Raw genomic sequence first — 20819 nt, 5'->3', positions numbered from 1 at the left:
TTTTGAAGTAGTTCAAAATGGAACAGTCAAAGAAAGAGTTCTTGCCTGTGTTACAAGGTGTGAAACTGAGTAAGACTCAAAGCCCGAACACGGCAGAAGATAGAAAGAGAATGAAAGTCATTCCCTATGCCTTGGCCATAGGTTTTATAAAATATGCCATGCTATGTACCAGATCTATTGTATACCCTACACTGATTTTGGCAAGGGAGTACAATAGTGATCTAGGAGTAGATCACTGGACAACGGTCAAAATTATCCTTAGTGAAATAAGGATATGTTTCTTGATTATGGAAGTGACAAAAAGGTTTGTCGTAAAAGGTTACATCAATGCAAATTTTGACACTAATCCAGATGACTCTAAGTCTCAATCTGGATACATATTGAAAGTGGGAGCAATTAGCTAGAGTAGCTCCGTGCAGAGCATTATTGACATAGAAATTTGCAAAATACATACGGATCTGAATGTTGCAGACCTGTTGACTAAACTTCTCTCACAAGCAAAACATGATCACACCTTAGTAATCTTTGGGTGTTAATCACATAGCGATGTGAACTAGATTATTGACTCTAGTAAACCCTTTGGGTGTTGGTCACATGACGATGTGAACTATGGGTGTTAATCACATGTTGATGTGAACTATTGATGTTAAATCACATGGCGATGTGATCTAGATTATTGACTCTAGTGCAAGTGGGAGACTGAAGGAAATATGCCCTAGAGGCAATAATAAAGTTATTATTTATTTCCTTATTTCATGATAAATGTTTATTATTCATGCTAGAATTGTATTAACCGGAAACATAATACATGTGTGAATACATAGACAAACAGAGTGTCACTAGTATGCCTCTACTTGACTAGCTCGTTGATCAAAGATGGTTAAGTTTCCTAACCATAGACATGAGTTGTCATTTGATTAACGGAATCACATCATTAGGAGAATGATGTGATTGACTTGACCCATTCCGTTTGCTTAGCACTTGATCATTTAGTTTGTTGCTATTGCTTTCTTCATGACTTATACATGTTCCTATGACTATGAGATTATGCAACTCCCGTTTACCAGAGGAACACTTTGTGTGCCACCAAACGTCACAAAGTAACTGGGTGATTATAAAGGTGCTCAACAGGTGTCTCCCAAGGTACTTGTTGGGTTGGTGTATTTCGAGATTAGGATTTGTCACTCCGATTGTCGGAGAGGTATCTTTGGGCGCACTCGGTAATGCACATCACTATAAGCCTTGCAAGCATTGCAACTAATGAGTTAGTTGCGGGATGATGTATTACGAAATGAGTAAAGAGACTTGTCGGTAACGAGATTGAACTAGGTATTGAGATACCGACGATCGAACCTCGGGCAAGTAACATATCGATGACAAAGGGAACAACGTATGTTGTTATGCGGTCTGACGGATAAAGATCTTAGTAGAATATGGAGGAGCCAATATGGGCATCCAGGTCCCGCTATTTGTTATTGACCAGAGAGGTGTCTCGGTCATGTCTACATAGTTCTCGAACCCGTAGGGTCTGCACGCTTAACGTTCATTGATGATATAGTAGTATGAGTTATGTATGTTGGTGACCGAATGTTGTTCGGAGTTCCGGATAAGATAACGGACATGACGAGGAACTCCGAAATGGTCTGGAGATAGAGATTGATATATGGGATAATAGTGTTTGGACTCCGGAAGGGTTCCGGAATTCACCGGAAGGGGTTCCGGGTGTTTCCCGAAATGTTTGGGTACAAGAACACTTTATTTGGGCCAAAGGGGAAAGCCCACAAGGTTTTTGGAAAGTGCAAAAGGAAGTTTTGCGGAGTCCAGGGGCCAAACGCCAGGGTCCCTGGCGTCTGGGTCCAGACGCCGGGAACCCTGGAGTCCGAGAAGGACTCTTGCCTTTCGGGTGAAACCGACTTTGTGGAGGCTTTTACTCTAAGTTTCGACCCCAAGGCTCAACATATAAATAAGAGGGGTAGGGCTAGCACCCAAGACACATCAAGAAACACCAAGCCGTGTGCCGGCAACCCCGTCCCCTCTAGTTTATCCTCCGTCATAGTTTTCGTAGTGCTTAGGTGAAGCCCTGCGGAGATTGTTCTTCACCAACACCATCACCATGCTGTCGTGCTGCCGGAACTCATCTACTACTTCACCCCTCTTGCTGGATCGAGAAGGCGAGGATGTCACCGAGCCGAACATGCGCAGAACTCAGAAGTGCCGTGCTTTCGGTACTTGGATCGGTCGGATCATGAAGACGTACGACTACATCAACCGCGTTGATATAACGCTTTCGCGAACGATCTACGAGGGTAGGTCGACAACACTCTCCCCTCTCGTTGCTATGCATCACCATGATCCTGTGTGTGCGTAGGATTTTTTTTTTGAAATTACCACGTTCCCCAACAACAACGTCTCATGTTGCAGGAATCTTATGATGAGTAAGTGATACGTTAGGGTTACGATTTCTACACTCAACTTTGTCATTGGTCTTGATGGGAATCCGCAACCTTGTTGTTATTTCCGCTATTTGGATTGAGGTAATAGTATTTATGTTACTTTATACATGTGATTTACCTCTGTTATAAATCCTCGAGTACTGTGTGTGTCAGCATACCGATCCATGGACGACACTTAAGCACAGAGACTTGATCCATTCGGGTCGGGTTGCTACAAGATGGTATTAGAGCACATGTTGACTGTAGGACGTGACCCCTAGAAACTGGCAAGCCCATAGGAAAGATTTTCTCTAAAACCTTATTTTCAAAAAGATCTTCTACCTCTCTTCTTTTCTGAGCTTTATCAAATATTCCCTTTTAGTTAGACTATACCCCTTTCCCCATTTGACCACACGAAGATTCGACTGATGAGACTACTCCAAGAAGTACAAGATATCAGACAGCTAAGACCACTTCGGAATGAAGAGGATTTTTACCGTGCATTATGACAATGGAAACTACAACGGATGGAGACTCCGAAGACTAGGAGAATTTGAAGGCTCTGAAGAATTCCGAGAGTGAAGTGACTTGGAAGGCTCAGAATAGGATCTAATTAAGTTATTCCCATACCCTTCTGAATTTCTTTACTGAAGAACCCCTGGCTTACATATTTTAGATGAAGAGCTTCGCCCTGAACCAAAGCCAACACTACGAAGACTTTTCCTATGGTCAAGCCTTATGGAACTTGACAGACTATTGAAGCTGCCAATACCTCAGATCAAGGTGTGTCGGAGAAAGACCGGAACATGGAGCGTCATGACTCAAGTTTTTGGCTGTCAAGAAAACCCTAAGGCAGGAGATATCAACTATGGTATGATAGCTCATGGCAATGACAAGGACACAACTATCTATGATGTTATCGTCTGCTCATGCTATTGTCACTGAGCTGAGTTAAGCATGCATTTCTTCGGAAGGATTGGATGGTAGAAGGCTAATGGAGCACCTATCAGCAAAAGATGAAGTTTTAACCTTAGTTGGTGTATCGCCAGGATCTGGAGTGTTACATCAAGAATTTTAAGATGGAGCTCTAGGAAGCTGTATTAGACAAGCATTTCGTGAAGAACTTAGGACCCAGAAGCTGAAAGTAGACAAGCTGGAGGAGCAAAACCTCAAGATACCGGAGATTCATCGGGAACTGAAGGACAGTAGGACCATGGTTCATGACAATGAAGTGGAAACCCAGAAGTTTGGGACACAACTCCAAAATATTAAAGGACGTCACGATAGACTTCACGTCAACAGAGATGATCTGACAAAAGAACTTGAGAAGGACAAGCACGACCGGAAGAAGCCATCGGAGACCTAAACAAGACTTGAAGAGTTTGGTGACTTTGAATATTTATTGACCTTTAGAAGACCAAACCCCTGTTATATACTTACGTTAGATGCGACGATTGTGAGTTGTCATTTGTTTGATGTTTTTCCGACAGCCACAAAATAAAATATGTCTCTTCAAAACTATTGTTTGTATTGTGTGTATCCCTCTCTATCTCTCTTATCTCCCCCCCAAAAAACCTTGGAACCAATAGAGGATGAATGGAGATGAACTCACATTTTCTAGACTAATGACTCAATTGGAGACGGACCGATGGATTCAGAATATGGAAGGTTGCATGAAGAATAACATTATAGCCGGAAAGGATATGGCCGAGCATGCTCTTCGGTGCTTTAAAAGAGGTGTCGATACTTGGTGGAGGATGTATCAAACCATCAATGGATGGCAAAGAGTAACCACTTGGGAATGATTTAAGTTGACTCTGCTAAAGTCTCATCTTGTGTCCCGGAAATTAAAGCCTTGTGGAAATGATATGAAGAAACCTTGTGCATGCAAGCTTTGTGGAGAAATAGGACACAACCATAAAGAACACAAGGATGAATGCCCAAATTGTGAAGAAAGTCACCCAGCTGAAGAATGCCCAACTAGGCAGATTACTTGTTTCTTGTGTGAAGGGACTACCCACTACCATACTCAGTCTCACATTTCCCCCATGGTACAAAGAACCATCTAGCAGAAGAAAGAAGAAATGAAAGGAGCCCTCATGGAAATTTTAGGAGAACATGTGATGAAGAAAGAGGTGGAGGACACACCCAAAGAAGACCCAATTAAACCCTGCATCAAGTCATGCTATTCATGTGGGGAAGAAGGACACATCTCCCAAAATTGTCTGAATGGGGATCTGGTAGAATTCTCAACAGAGGAAGTAGAGTATAACCCACTGGAAATAGAAGCCCTGGTTGGAATGGAAAAATCCAGGAAGAGAAATAGATTGGATTCTAGGAAGGACTTGAGTCATATCACCTATTTTAGGTGCAGGGAGTCAGGGCACTACTTCAGCAGTTGCCCAAAAAGGAAGCTGTTGGATCACGGGTTCCGGCAAACCCTCAAGGTTCGAACACTGGGGTGCGCGCGAAGGTTTTCTTCCTATCGATCCATGCCCTAGCTCGCTAAGATCTCACGGATGAACTCGACGGACTTGCAAAACAAAGACACAAGATTTATACTGGTTCAGGTCACCGTTGTGGTGTAATACCCTACTCCAGTGTGGTGGTGGTGGATTACCTCTTGGGCTGATGATGAACAGTACAAGGGGGAGAACAACCTCCTGAGGACGAGGTGCTCTTGTGCTTGGTGCACTTGTGTGGTTGGGGATGATCTTGATGATCCGTCCCTTTTCTCTCTCTCTCTCTCTCTTTGATTTCGTCCTTCTCTTTTCGAATCCCTCCCCCTACTGTGGTGGATAGTTCTACTTATATAGGCCCTGGTCCTCTTCCCAAATATTGAGCAGGAAGGGAGCCAACAACGGCCAATTTGAAAGGGGACAACTAGTACAAGCTATCCTGACAAAAGGTGGTCTTCGCCTGCCAAAGGTTCTGGTGGTGACTGATACATCCATTTTGCATCATGCTTTTATATCGATATTTATTGCATTATGGACTGTTATTTCACTTTATGTCACAATACTTATGGCTATTCTCTCTTATTTTACAAGGTTTACACAAGGAGGGAGAATGCCGGCAGCTGGAATTATGGGCTGGAAAAGGAGCAAATATTAGAGACCTATTCTGCGCAACTCCAAAAGTCCTGAAACTCCACGGAACATCTTAAATAAATAAAGAAAAATCCTCGCCAAATATGAAGGCCAGGGGGCCCACACCCTGCTCACGAGGGTGGGGGCGCCCCCCCTAGGGCACGCCCCCTACCTCGTGGGCCCCCCGGTGGCTCTCCGACGTCCATCTTCTCCTATATGAAGTATTTCGATGAGAAAAAAATAAGAAGGAACTTTTTGGGATGAGATTCCACCGCCACGAGGCGGAACCTTGGCGGAACCAATCTAGAGCTCCGGCAGAGCTGTTCTGCCGGGGATACTTCCCTCCGGGAGGGGGCAATCATCACCATCGTCATCACCAACGCTCCTCTCATCAGGAGAGGGCAATCTCCATCAATATCTTCACCAGCACCATCTCATCTCCAAACCCTAGTTCATCTCTTGTATCCAATTCTTGTCTCAAAGTCCGGGATTGGTGCTAGTAGGTTGCTAGAAGTGTTGATTACTCCTTGTAGTTGATGCTAATTGGTTTATTTGGTGGAAGATCATATGTTCAGATCCTATATGCATATTATTACCCCTCTGATTATGAACATGAATATGCTTTGTGAGTAATTACGTTTGTTCCTGAGGACAAGGGAGAAGTCTTGCTATTAGTAGTCATGTGAATTTGGTATTCGTTTGATATTTTGATAAGATGTATGTTGTCTAGCCTCTAGTGGTGTTATGTGAACGTCGACTACATAACATTTCACCATTATTTGGGCCTAGAGGAAGGCATTGGGAAGTAATAAGTAGATTATGGGTTGCTAGAGTGACAAAAGCTTAAACCCTAGTTTATGCATTGCTTCGTAAGGGGCTGATTTGGATCCACATGTTTCATGCTATGGTTAGGTTTACCTTAATACTTTTGTTGTAGTTGCGGATGCTTGCAATAGAGATTAATCATAAGTGGGATGCTTGTTCAAGTAAGAACAGCACCCAAGTACCGGTCCACCCACATATCAAATTATCAAAGTATCGAACGCGAATCATATGAACGTGATGAAAACTAGCTTGACGATATTCCCATGTGTCCTCGGGAGCGCTTTTCCTATTATAAGAGTTTGTTCCGGCTTGTCCTTTGCTACAAAAAGGATTGGGCCACCTTGCTGCACTTTATTTACTTTTGTTACTTGTTGCTCGTTACAATTTATCTTATCACAAAACTATTTGTTACCACTTATTTCAGTACTTGCAGAGAATACCTTGCTGAAAACCGCTTATCATTTCCTTCTGCTCCTCGTTGGGTTCGACACTCTTACTTATCGAAAGGACTATGATAGATCCCCTATACTTGTAGGTCATCAAGACTATTTTCTGGCGCCATTGCCGGGGAGTGTAGCGCCTTTGGTAGGTGGAATTTGGTAAGGAAAAATTTATATAGTGTGCTGAAATTTACTGTCACTTGTTACTATGGAAAGTAATTCTCTGAGGGGCTTGTTCGGGGTATCTTCACCCCGTCCAGTAGAGCAAAGAGTTTCTCCTCAACCTACTGAACCTATTGAAAATGAAACTCCTTTTGAATTTCCTTCGGGTGTGATGGAAAAACTGCTAGCTAACCCTTTTACAGGAGATGGAACAAAGCATCCTGATGAGCACTTAATATATGTGGATGAAGTTTGTGGATTATTTAAGCTTGCAGGTATAGCCGATGATGTTGCTAAGAAGAAGGTCTTCCCTTTATCTTTTAAGGGGGACACATTGATATGGTATAGGCTATGTGATGATATGAAATCATGGGACTATAAAAGATTGAAGTTGGAATTTCATCAAAAGTATTACCCTATGCATCTTGTTCATCGTGATCGCAATTATATATATAGTTTCTGGCCTCGCAAAGGAGAAAGTATCGCTCAAGCTTGGGGGAGGCTTAAATCAATGTTATATTCATGCTCCAATCATGAGCTCTCGAGAGAAATAATTATGCAAAGTTTTTATGCTCGGCTTTCTGAAAACAATCGCACCATGCTCGATACTTCTTGCGCTGGCTCTTTTATGATGAAGACTGTTGAATTCAGATGGAATTTATTGGATAGAATTAAATGCAACTCTAAAGATTGGGACCTCGACGAAGGTAAGGAGTTAGGTATTACATCTAAGTTTGATTGTGTTAAATCTTTTATGGACACCGATATTTTCCATAAGTTTAGCACTAAATATGGACTTGACTCTGAGATAGTAGCTTCTTTCTGTGAATCTTTTGCTACTTATGTTGATCTCCCTAAGGGGAAGTGGTTTAAATATCATCCTCCCATAGAAGTAAAAGTAGCTGCACCCATTAAAGTTGAAGAAAAGACTGTCACTTATAATGATCCTGTTGTTCCTACTTCTTATGTTGAGAAACCACCTTTCCCTGTTAGAATAAAGGATCATGCTAAAGCTTCAACTATTGCTCATAAAAGCAATATTAGAACTTATACACCTCCTGAGCAAGTTAAAGTAGAACCTAATATTGCTATTGTTAAAGATCTCTTGTCTGATAATATTGATGGGCATGTTATTCAGTTCGAAGGTGAAACTGCTAGAATTGCTAAACCTGCTAGAATTGCTAAACCTTGTGATAAAGATAAACATAGACCTGTGGTAGGCGTGCCTGTTATTTCTGTTAAAATAGGAGATCATTGCTATCATGGCTTATGTGATATGGGTGCTAGTGATAGTGTTATACCTTATGACTTGTATAAAGAAATCAAGCATGAAATTGCACCTGCTGAGTTAGAAGATATTGATGTCACAATTAAACTTGCCAATAGAGATACTATTTCAGCGATGGGAATTGTTAGAGATGTTGAAGTCTTGTGTGGGAAAACTAAATATCCTGCTGATTTTCTTGTTCTTACTTCTCCGCAAGATAGCTTTTGTCCCATTATATTTGGTAGACCCTTCTTGAACACTATTAATGCTAGGATAGATTGCAAAAAGAATTTTGTTACTATTGGCTTGGATGATATGGTTCATGAGTTTAATTTCTCTAAATTTAGTAAACAACATCATGAGGAAGAATTACCTAGTAAGGATGAAATTATTGGTCTTGCTTCTATTGCCGTACCTCCTAGTGATCCTTTAGAACACTATTTGCTAGACCATGAAAAAGATATGTTCATGAATGAAAGAAGGGAAATAGATGAAGTATTCTTTAAATAGGAACCTATTCTGCAACATAATTTGCCTGTTGAAATTTTAGGGGATCCTCCTCCACCCAAGGGTGATCCAGTGTTTGAGCTTAAACCTTTGCCTAATAATCTTAAATATGCTTATCTTGATGAAAATAAGATATATCCTGTTATTGTTAGTGCTAACCTTTCAGAGCATGAAGAAGAAATATTATTGAAAACTCTGAAGAAGCATCGTGCTGCTATCGGATATACTCTTCATGATCTTAAGGGCATTAGTCCCACTCTATGTCAACATAAAATAAATTTGGAGGCAGATGCCAAACCAGTTCGTGATCTTCAACGACGTCTGAATCCTAAAATGAAAGAAGTGGTAAGAAAAGAAATACTAAAGCTTCTGGAGGCAGGTATAATCTATCCCGTTGCTGATAGTGAGTGGGTAAGTCATGTCCATTGTGTCCCTAAGAAGGGAGGTATTACTGTTGTTCCTAATGATAAAGAAGAATTGATTCCACAAAGAATTATCACAGGTTATAGGATGGTAATTGATTTCCGCAAATTAAATAAAGCTACTAAGAAAGATCATTACCCCTTACCTTTTATTGATCAAATGCTAGAAAGATTATGCAAACATACACACTATTCCTTTCTAGATGGTTATTCTGGTTTCTCTCAAATACCCGTGTCGGCTAGAGATCAATCAAATACTACTTTTACATGCCCTTTTGGTACTTTTGCTTATAGACGTATGCCTTTTGGTTTATGTAATGCACCTGCTACCTTTCAAAGATGCATGGCTATATTCTCTGACTTTTGTGAAAAGATTTGTGAGGTTTTCATGGACGACTTTTCCGTCTATGGTTCCTCTTTTGATGATTGCTTGAGAAATCTTGATCGAGTTTTGCAGAGATGTGAAGAAACTAATCTTGTGTTGAATTGGGAAAAGTGCCACTTTGTGGTTAAAGAAAGTATTGTCTTGGGGCATAAAGTTTCTGAAAGAGGTATTGAAGTTGATAAAGCTAAGGTCAATGCTATTGAAAAGATGCCATGTCCCAAGGACATCAAAGGTATAAGAAGTTTCCTTGGTCACGCCGGATTTACAGGAGGTTCATTAAGGACTTCTCAAAAATTTCCCGGCCTCTGACTAATTTATTGCAAAAAGATATACCATTTGTCTTTGATGATGATTGTATAGAAGCATTTGAAATACTTAAGAAAGCATTAGTCTCTGCACCTGTTGTTCAGCCACCTGATTGGAATTTACCCTTTGAAATTATGTGTGATGCTAGTGATTATGTTGTAGGTGCTATTCTAGGGCAAAGAGTTGATAAGAAATTAAATGTTATTCATTATGCTAGTAAGACTCTAGACAATGCTCAAAGAAATTATGCTACTACTGAAAAAGAGCTTTTAGCAGTTGTATTTGCTTGTGATAAGTTCAGATCTTATATTGTTGACTCTAAAGTAACTATTCACACTGATCATGCTGCTATTAAATATCTTATGGAAAAGAAAGATGCTAAGCCTAGACTTATTAGATGGGTTCTCTTGCTACAAGAATTTGATTTGCATATTGTTGATAGAAAGGGAGCTGAGAACCCCGTTGCAGACAACTTGTCTAGGTTAGAGAATGTTCTTGATGACCCACTACCTATTAATGATAGCTTTCCTGATGAACAATTAATTGTTATAAGTACCTCTCGTAGTACTCCATGGTATGCTGATTATGCTAATTATATTGTTGCTAAGTTTATACCACCTAGCTTCACATACCAGCAAAAGAAAAAGTTTTTCTATGATTTAAGACATTACTTTTGGGATGACCCACAACTTTATAAAGAAGGAGTAGATGGTGTTATTAGACGTTGTGTACCTGAGCATGAACAGGAACAGATCCTATGCAAGTGTCATTCCGAGGCTTATGGAGGACACCACGCTGGAGATAGAACTGCACATAAGGTATTGCAATCTGGTTTTTATTGGCCTACTCTCTTCAAGGATGCCCGTAAGTTTGTCTTGTCTTGTGATGAATGTCAAAGAATTGGTAATATTAGTAGATGTCAAGAAATTCCTATGAATTATTCACTTGTTATTGAACTGTTTGATGTTTGGGGCTTTGATTATATGGGACCTTTTCCTGCCTCTAATGGATATACTCATATTTTAGTTGCTGTTGATTACGTTACTAAGTGGGTAGAAGCTATTCCAACTAGTAGTGCTGATCATAACACTTCTATTAAAATGCTTAAGGAAGTTATTTTCCCGAGGTTTGGAGTCCCTAGATATTTAATGACAGATGGTGGTTCACACTTTATTCATGGTGCTTTCCGTAAAATGCTTGCTAAATATGATGTTAATCATAGAATTGCATCTCCTTATCACCCACAGTCTAGTGGTCAAGTAGAGTTGAGCAATAGAGAGCTCAAATTAATTTTGCAAAAGACTGTTAATAGGTCTAGAATGAATTGGTCCAAGAAACTTGATGATGCATTATGGGCTTATAGAACTGCATACAAAAATCCTATGGGTATGTCTCCGTATAAAATGGTTTATGGAAAAGCATGTCACTTACCTCTCGAACTAGAACATAAGGCATATTGGGCTATTAAAGAGCTCAACTATGATTTTAAACTTGCCGGTGAGAAGAGGTTATTTGATATTAGCTCACTTGATGAATGGAGAATCCAAGCTTATGAAAATGCCAAGTTGTTTAAAGAAAAAGTTAAAAGATGGCATGACAAAAGGATACAAAAGCATGAGTTTAATGTAGGTGATTATGTATTGCTATACAACTCTCGTTTAAGATTTTTTGCAGGAAAACTCCTCTCTAAATGGGAAGGCCCCTATGTTATCGAAGAGGTCTATCGTTCCGGTGCCATAAAGATCAACTACTTTGAAGGCACAAATCCGAAGGTGGTAAACGGTCAAAGAATTAAACATTATATCTTAGATAATCCCATAAATGTTGAAACCAATATTATTGAAACCGTAACCCTGGAGGAATACATAAGGGACACTTTCCGGAACGTTTCAGACTCCGGAAAGGAATAGGTATGTGGTACGGTAAGTAAACCGACTCCAAAACAATTTTTAAGGCAATATTTCTCCGTTTTGGAATATTTAGAAAAATAGAAAAATAAGTAGCAGTCCGGGAAGGACACGAGGGCCCCATGAGGGTGGTGGGCGCGCCCTACCCCCCTGGGTGCGCCCCCTACCTCGTGAGCACCTCGTGTGCCTTCCGGACTCCGTTTTCTTGCACGATACGTATTTCGGTCGGTAAAAATTCATTATATAACCTCCCGAAGGTTTTGACTCCCGTATCACGCAAACCTCCTCTGTTCTTGTTTCGAGCTGTTTTCTGTCAGGGTTTTCCAGGCTAGGCATCATGTCGTCTCCCTCCTCCAACAATGGTGACAATGATGCTTGGCTAATGAAGATAGATCTGAAGAGGGAAGAACCCACGAGGGTCAACAAGGATGAAAGGATCAAGAAGGCCACGGAGGATCAAGCTCCAGCAGCAAAAGACACCCTCCAACTTGATCATAACATTTTTACCCCAACTGAGATCGAAGCTTTCAAGATGATTGAGTTAGCTCGTATACAAAACAAGTATCTCACACAAGAAAATATTTTGTTGAAGGAGCATATTGTTGCACTCAAGGGCATTATGCGCAAGCTGGAGGACCTCTTATGCTCGATGTGCGATTATCCGTCACCTCCACCTTCTTCACCGACAAAGGAGATATAATCACATGGGTATGGCACTCCCCTTGGCAACTGCCAAGCTTGGGGGAGGTGCCCCGGTATTGTATCACAATCACAACTCCTATCTTTACCGTTTTTCTTAGTTCGATCCTATTAGTAGTATCTTGATCTAGTAGAATAAAGTTTATTGCATGATCTAGTTTTGAGTTTGCTTTATGATCTCTCTTTGTATTCGAGTCCATGAGCTATATATAATAAAGATTAGTGTTGAGTCAAGGGCTTGATTATTTTGCCATGATCTTGGGTGAATAAAAGAAAAGAGAAAAAGAATAAAAAGAAACAAAGAGTTCATATTGATCTTATTGAGAGTAATGACTTCACATAGGAAGAGTATGATGATTAAAAGTTGTTGGGAGTTGGCAAACATAGCTTTGGTCATTGTTGCAATTAATAGGAAGTAATAAGGAAAGAGAGGTTTCACATATAGATATATTATCATTGACATCTTTTATGATTGGGAGCACTCATTAAAATATGACATGCTAAAGGGTTGATGTTGGACAAGGAAGACAACGTAATGAGTTATGTCTTTTTATATCTGAGATAAAGTATGTTGTCATGGATCCTCTAACTTGTTGAGCTTGCCTTTCCCCCTCATGCTAGCCAAATTCTCAGCACCAAGTAGAAATACTACTTGTGCTTCCAAATACCCTTAAACCAATTTTGCCATGAGAGTCCACCATATCTACCAATGGATTGAGTAAGATCCTTCAAGTAAGTTGTCATCAGTGCAAAGCAATAAAAATTGCTCTAAATATGTATGATTGATTGGTGTGGGAGAAATAAGCTTTATACGATCTTGTGATGTGGAAGTAATAAAAGCGACGGACTGCATAATAAAGTTTCATATCACAAGGGGCAATATAAAGTGACGTTCTTTCACATTGAGATTTTATGCATCCAACCATAAAAGCGCATGGCAACCTCTGCTTCCCTCTACGAAGGGCCTATCCTTTATTATTATCTTCTACCTTATGCAAGAGTCATGGTGATCTTCACCTTTCCTTTTTCACTTTATCCTTTGGCAAGCTCAGCATGTTGGAAAGAACATGATATATATATATATCTAATTGGATGTAGGGGAGCATGAACCATTATTGTTGACATTACCCTTGAGGTAAAAGGTTGTGGGGCAAAACTATAAGCCCCTATCTTTCTCTCTGTCTGATAAAAACTCTGTAACCACAAGTATTGCGTGAGTGTTAGCAATTATGGAGGACTAAATGATAGTTGAGTATGTGGACTTGATTTTTAGCTCTGACATAGACTCTTTCCGATTTTATGATAAATTGCAATTGCTTCAATGACTGAGATTATAGTTTGTTGGAGCCAATAAGGTTTATGATTTATACTCTTGCATTGTGAATAGATCATCACTTGAACATAAGTAATCATATGACAAAATCTATATATGTTGCTGTTATGAGAATAATCATGATGCCTTCATGTCCGTATTTTATTTTTTATCGACGCCTCTACCTCTAAACATGAGGACATATTTATTGTTATCGGCTTTTCGCTTGAGGACAAGCGAGGTCTAAGCTTGGGAGAGTTGATACGTCCATTTTGCATCATGCTTTTATATAGATATTTATTGCATTATGGACTGTTATTTCACTTTATGTCACAATACTTATGGCTATTCTCTCTTATTTTACAAGGTTTACATAAGGAGGGAGAATGCCGGCAGCTGGAATTCTGGGCTAGAAAAGGAGCAAATATTAGAGACCTATTCTGCGCAACTCCAAAAGTCCTGAAACTCCACGGAACATCTTAAAATAAATAAAGAAAAATCCTCGCCAAAGATGAAGGCCAGGGGGCCCACACCCAGCTCACGAGGGTGGGGCCCCCCCTAGGGCGCGCCCCCTACCTCATGGCCCCCCTGGTGGCTCTCCGACGTCCATCTTCTCCTATATGAAGTTTTTCGATGATAAAAAAAATAAGAAGGAACTTTTCGGGACGAGACTCCGCCGCCATGAGGCGGAACCTTGGCAGAACCAATCTAGAGCTCCGGCAGAGCTGTTCTGCCGGGGATACTTCCCTCCAGGAGGGGGAAATCATCACCACCGTCATCACCAACGCTCCTCTCATAGGGAGAGGGCAATCTCCATCAACATCTTCACTAGGACCATCTCATCTCCAAACCCTAGTTCATCTCTTGTATCCAATTCTTGTCTCAAAGTCTGGGATTGGTGCTAGTAGGTTGCTAGTAGTGTTGATTACTCCTTGTAGTTGATGCTAATTGGTTTATTTGGTGGAAGATCATATGTTCAGATCCTATATGCATATTATTTCCCCTCTGATTATGAACATTAATATGCTTTGTGAGTAATTACGTTTGTTCCTAAGGACAAGGGAGAAGTCTTGCTATTAGTAGTCATGTGAATTTGGTATTCGTTTGGTATTTTGATAAGATGTATGTTGTCTAGCCTCTAGTGGTGTTATGTGAATGTCGACTACATAACACTTCACCATTATTTGGGCCTAGAGGAAGGCATTGGGAAGTAATAAGTAGATGATGGGTTGCTAGAGTGACAGAAGCTTAAACCCTAGTTTATGCGTTGCTTCGTAAGGGGCTGATTTGGATCCACATGTTTCATGCTATGGTTAGGTTTACCTTAATACTTTTGTTGTAGTTGCGGATGCTGCAATAGAGGTTAATCATAAGTGGGATGCTTGTTCAAGTAAGAACAGCACCCAAGCACCGGTCCACCCACATATCAAATTATCAAAGTATCAAACGCGAATCATATGAACGTGATGAAAACTAGCTTGACGATATTCCCATGTGTCCTCGGGAGCGCTTTTCCTATTATAAGAATTTGTTCCGGCTTGTCCTTTGCTACAAAAAGGATTGGGCTACCTTGCTGCACTTTATTTACTTTTGTTACTTGTTGCTCATTACAATTTATCTTATCACAAAACTATCTGTTACCACTTATTTCAGTACTTGCAGAGAATACCTTGCTGAAATCCGCTTATCATTTCCTTCTGCTCCTTGTTGGGTTCGACACTCTTACTTATCGAAAGGACTACGATAGATCCCCTATACTTGTGGGTCATCAGTGACGCCGTCCTGGGCTCCATGGTGACCTCCGTCTTTCCATCCTTCTGGTCTTGGTCTCGTTGCACCAATATGGAAATCTCTGCTTGATGCCTCGGTACTCCGCGCCTGCGCTTGCCCCCTTGGCACCAAAGAGGAAGCAAGGACACTGCGCACGTTGGCGCCCGCCTGGCACCCGCCTGGTCTCGATCGTCATGGCTCACGTCATGAGGACCTTGCGAGGTTTGCCTTGCCTTGATCTCTCCGCCCCTTGTGAGTCTGCCTGGCGAGGCCGCTCCTGAGGAGGTCTTGCGTCGTTTGCCTCGTGAGGCTTGGCCCCTCGCATGGGTCTTGAATACCTCGTTGATGGAGATGGGCCGTACAGACCTGCTAGCCTAGCCACGCCGTGGGCCGCAGGCAGGCAAGTCTAGGGACCCCCGTTCCCAGAACGCCGACAGTAGCCCCCGGGCCCAAGGCGAGCTCGGGCTTGGCTTCGAGGCAAAGCCAAAGGTCAAGCGCGGAGTGCTGCGGGCCCCAAAAGCCTGCGGCCTCGGTTGATGCATGGCGGTTGATTGGACGTGGGCGTCTCCGCTTCCCGATGCTGCCTCGGCAACTGCCCGACGACAAGTCCCTGGGACCTGCAAGGAAAACCATCATTACATGTGATCGTGGGGGCGCTGGTTTGCCTTCTCCTGCTATAAATGAGGAAGGGGCGGAGCCCCCATCCCCCACTTCTTCCCATTCCGCCTACTGCTCCTCCTCTGCTCCACTACTAGTAGCAACTTCAATGGCGCCGATCTAAAGGTTCTCAGCTGACGAGAAGGGAAAGATTCCTCTCGACATGCTGGCACTGCTTCCGCCGAAGAAGAGGTCGGCCCACCGTCGCGACGCTGCAGCGATGCAGGTGGTGATGGGGCCTTGGTGTGAGAGGCCTCCTCCTAGGTACCCACTGCCCTTGCACGCCCAAGCAGGGGGCTTGGGAGGAAGGAGCAACGAGCGTCGGCGCGCGCACCACAGCCAAGGTCGACGCGATGCGGCGACGAGCATCGTCGCTCCTGGAGTCCTTGTCGCGGGCTCCTCACGCAAGATCGTGCTGCGGGTGGCGATGCCCCCAAGCTCCTGGATCCTGAAAGTGTGTTATATCGACTAGAGGGGGGTGAATAGGCGATTTTTATGAAAGTCTTCAAAACGTGGAAGTTATGAAGACAAACGATAGAAATAAACCTATTTCCCTGCAGTGGAAGGTAGACTACACTAGGCAAGCCATAGTCAAGTATTCAATAGAGTGAAAGCACAATGACTAATAGCAGCAATGTAGTAAGGATCGTGTAGGAAGATATTGTGAAGCCAGACAGAACACACAGTCACTCAGTGAAGACAAAAGATAGTGCAAACATACAATGACTTCACAAGGAGTAACAGTAAGTAAAGGGAAGGGAAGATGAAACCAGTGACTCGTTGAAGACAATGATTTGTTGGACCAGTTCCAGTTGCTGTGACAACTATACGTCTAGTTGGGGCGGCTAGGTATTTAAACCTTAGGACACACAGTCCCGGACACCTAGTCCTGAACACGCAGCTCAGGACACCTAGTCCTCACCATATTCCCCTTGAGCTAAGGTCACACAGACCTCGCCCAATCACTCTGGTAAGTCTTCAAGGTAGACTCCCAAACCTTCACAGACTTTGTTCACCAGCAATCCACAATGTCTCTTGGATGCTCAGAACGCGACACCTAACCGGCTGGAGGATGCACAGTCCTCAAGTGTAATAAGTCTTCAGATCACACAAACAAGAAGACTTAGGTGATGCCCAATTCTCTCTGGCTCTGGGTGGTTAGGGCTTTATCCTCGCAAGGAATTCTCTCTCAAAGGCTTCGAGGTGGGTTGCTCTCAAATGACAAAAGCCGTACTCTCAATCTGAGTAGCCAACCGTTTATGGTTGTAGGGGGTGGGCTATTTATAGCCACTTGGCAACCCGACCTGATTTGTCCGAAATGACCCTGGGTCACTAAGGAACTAACACGTGTTCCAACGGTCAGATTTCAAACTCACACGGCAACTTTACTTGGGCTACAAGCAAAGCTGACTTGTCCGACTCTGGACAAGATTCGCTCTCATAGTCTTCACTCGAAGACATAGGTTTTTGGTTAGGTATCACTTCAGTCATTCTGACTGGTTCTCTTGGACCCCACTTAACAGTACGGTGGTTCCTATGACTCAACACAAAAGAAAGAGAACTACGAAAGATCTAAGTCTTCGAGCTCCATAGGCTTCATGTGGTGTCTTCTCTTGTCATAGTCTTCAATGTGAATATCTTCATATACCACCTTTGACTTCAATGTCTTCATACATTTTTAGGGGTCATCTTTGGTAGGAAAACCGAATCAATGAGGGACTTCTACCTGTGTTATCCTGCAAATCTCACAAACACATTAGTCCCTCAACTAGGTCTGTCGTCAATACTCCAAAACCAACTAGGGGTGGCACTAGATGCACTTACAATCTCCCCCTTTTTGGTGATTGATGACAAACTAGTTGAAGTTTTCAACGGGGAATATAATCTGTGAAATTGTAAAGGATAAGGAATTGTCTTCATAAGTTGCAAGGGCTCCCCCTGAAGATGTGCATATAAGTAATTTGCTTTTGGAATGCAAATGCACATGGCAGGTTGTACTTGTGGAGATCCACTTCAACTTATGATGACAATCCACTATGCATGTGAAAGTATATGAAGATAATGACATGCATAATGGAAAATGGACGTCTGCAGAATGATCTAAGTGCGGAATTTATCGTCGCACATGCGGAATTTATCATCGCAAAACAAAGTGGCAGATAAGTAGCAGACGACCATCGAGTTTAAGTGTTACAACTCAAAGAACCAAATGTAGCAAAAAACGAGAGTTGTAAGCACGAAGCAAAATATAAAGCACCCGCCCATATGGACCCGCTTGAAGACTATCAACCTCATATGCTTCTCCCCCTTTTGTTAGTAAGGACCAAAAAGGTTTGAAGACATAGAGCATCTACTTGTTCCCATGAGGAGTAGGTGAAGTAGCAGGGTCGTTGATGGTGTTTGGCGGTGCTGAAGAGCTTGGAGCAGAGTTGAAGCATGCTGAAGGAGGTGGCGGTGAAGTAGCATCGTCTTCATCCTCGATAACTCTGGCAGTCACTGTTGCAGCAGAGGAAGAGAACTCAGAGTCTTCAAGGGATGGAGTTCCTAGCAGCACAGCCCTTCGAGGAGGTGTGGAGTCAAACTTGAATCGCTCAGTGAAGCCATCCTCTTGAAGATCATCTTCAGAACACATCATCGTTAGCCCTTTCCATATGCGGCGACAGGTTTCATGGGCAACGAAAGCATTCTTGGTGGCAAGATTGCGAATGCGATTAACATCCACCAAGAGGCTTTTCATCTGACGCTTCAGCCAGTCATGATGCCTATCCTGTTTTTGATGAAGAGCCACGAGAAGCTCTCGGTCGTTGAGAACACGAGTGTGCTTCTTGGGTCTTGGAGCAGTTGTCTATCAGTGGCTTCAGTGGAAGCAGGGTGTGGTGCACGTGTAGTGCCAGCCAGAGGATACACCCAAGTGACTGCTTCAACTCCTTCAATGTTCTGAGAGAAACTCTGATGCTCTACATTCTGAAGACTTAGAGGTGCTTTGGCAGGCACAGGATAGATGGCTTCAATAGAGATATCCACATCAGGCAGAAAAATCCGATGATTGCAAGCAGATGGCTGATATGAGATATCGGAGTGAAGTTTGATTAGCCGCATTACCCATGGAGCGTAGAACTTCAAGCCAAACAGATCAGAGCCTGATGCAGCAAGTTGGCGGATGAATAAGTCCTGTGCATTGAAGCATTTTCCATGAAGAATATAGAAGACCAAGGTCTTCATTGCACCCTCAAGCTTGGCATGTGGAGAGTGCCCTTTGATGGGCCAGAGAGTTCGCCTGATGATGTGATAGATGGTTCTTGGCAGATACTCAAGGTCTTCAACAAAGAACTCCGTGGGATAAGCAGCATCTTGGGGCAATGACTTCATCATGCTGAGCATCTGACTCATATCAGGTTCAGGCTTCTTAAAGATGCTCTCAATAGCTTCACTATGCAGCTGACAGTCATGCTCATATAGATTGCCAGGAGTGGGCAAGCCAGTGAGCTCAATGATGTCAAAGGCTTTGGCTTCATGATGGACGTTTCCAGTCATCCACTCCAGGACCCAAGTCTTCGGGTCTCTGCTATACCCGCGGATGTGAAGTGTGGCATAGAATTGGAGCAGCAGCTCTTCATTCCAGTGCTCTTGGTCAGTAACAAACTGCAGCAGTCCAACTTCCTTGAAGCAATCCAAAGCTTCTTCCAGATAGGGCAGACCAGCTATAGCTTCAATGTCAAGGCGCTTGTGTGGGAAGATACGACCTTGGTTGTAAAGAATGCATGAGTAATAGCTTCGCTGAGGATAGCTCCAGAACCGGTCAGATGATATCCTTTCCCTTGAGTAGGGGTTCCTGGAGCTATCGAAGAATGTGTTGTTTGCTCTGAAGCCATTGATATTGAAGGAGCCAGGTGCTGATGCAGGACCTAGGAACCTTGGCAATCTTGGGATTGGCTTCTGTACCTGAGGCCTGTGCTCAACATGATAGTCGAACTGGGGACCGGTAGCAGACTCAGGAACAGAAGTGACGGGATCAGCGGCTTCGCTGTCTTCTTCTTCCGTTGGGGAGGGCTCCACATTAGCTTCATTGGTGGTTGTGGCAGCCTCAAGATTTTCATCCTCCACTTGACGAGCTGGAGGGTCGGTCACAGGCACGTTCTCCTTGAGAACTGCTTCTTGTTGGGACAGGGGAGTGGGAACTTGTGGGACTTCTTCTTCCGCGGCTGATGCAGCCGGATTGTCTTCAGCAGAGACTTGAGGCCTTGGACCTTTGCGAAGCCTGCGCAACGCGGGTGACGCCAGTGGAGTTTGAGTGGGCTGGGCCTCATAGTCTTCTTCCTCTTGTGGGCGATCCGCCCATGAAGCATCCTGTGCAGTTGGCGTCAGTGGACGACCAATGCTGATGAGTTCACTGTTCTCAAGCTAAGGAAGGACTGCACCATCTTCTACATGGTCCTGTTGACCAATGTCTTCAGCAGCAATGGGATCAGCTGCTGGAAAGTCTTCAGCTTCATGAGCCTCTGTGGAAGCAGGCTCATGGACTGTCAGTTGTCATTCAGCTTCAGGATAGACCATCGAAATAGGTTCAACTATCAAAGGTCTGTGGGAGCAGCCCGATCTTTCTTGGTCTTCCTCTTCTTCTTGGAGAGGGCAGTTGGAG

Source organism: Triticum aestivum, chromosome 3A, assembly GCF_018294505.1.
Source record: "Triticum aestivum cultivar Chinese Spring chromosome 3A, IWGSC CS RefSeq v2.1, whole genome shotgun sequence".
Taxonomy (NCBI): Eukaryota; Viridiplantae; Streptophyta; class Magnoliopsida; order Poales; family Poaceae; genus Triticum; species Triticum aestivum.
The sequence above is the reverse complement of the archived record's forward strand: the minus strand, read 5'-3'. Positions refer to the sequence as shown.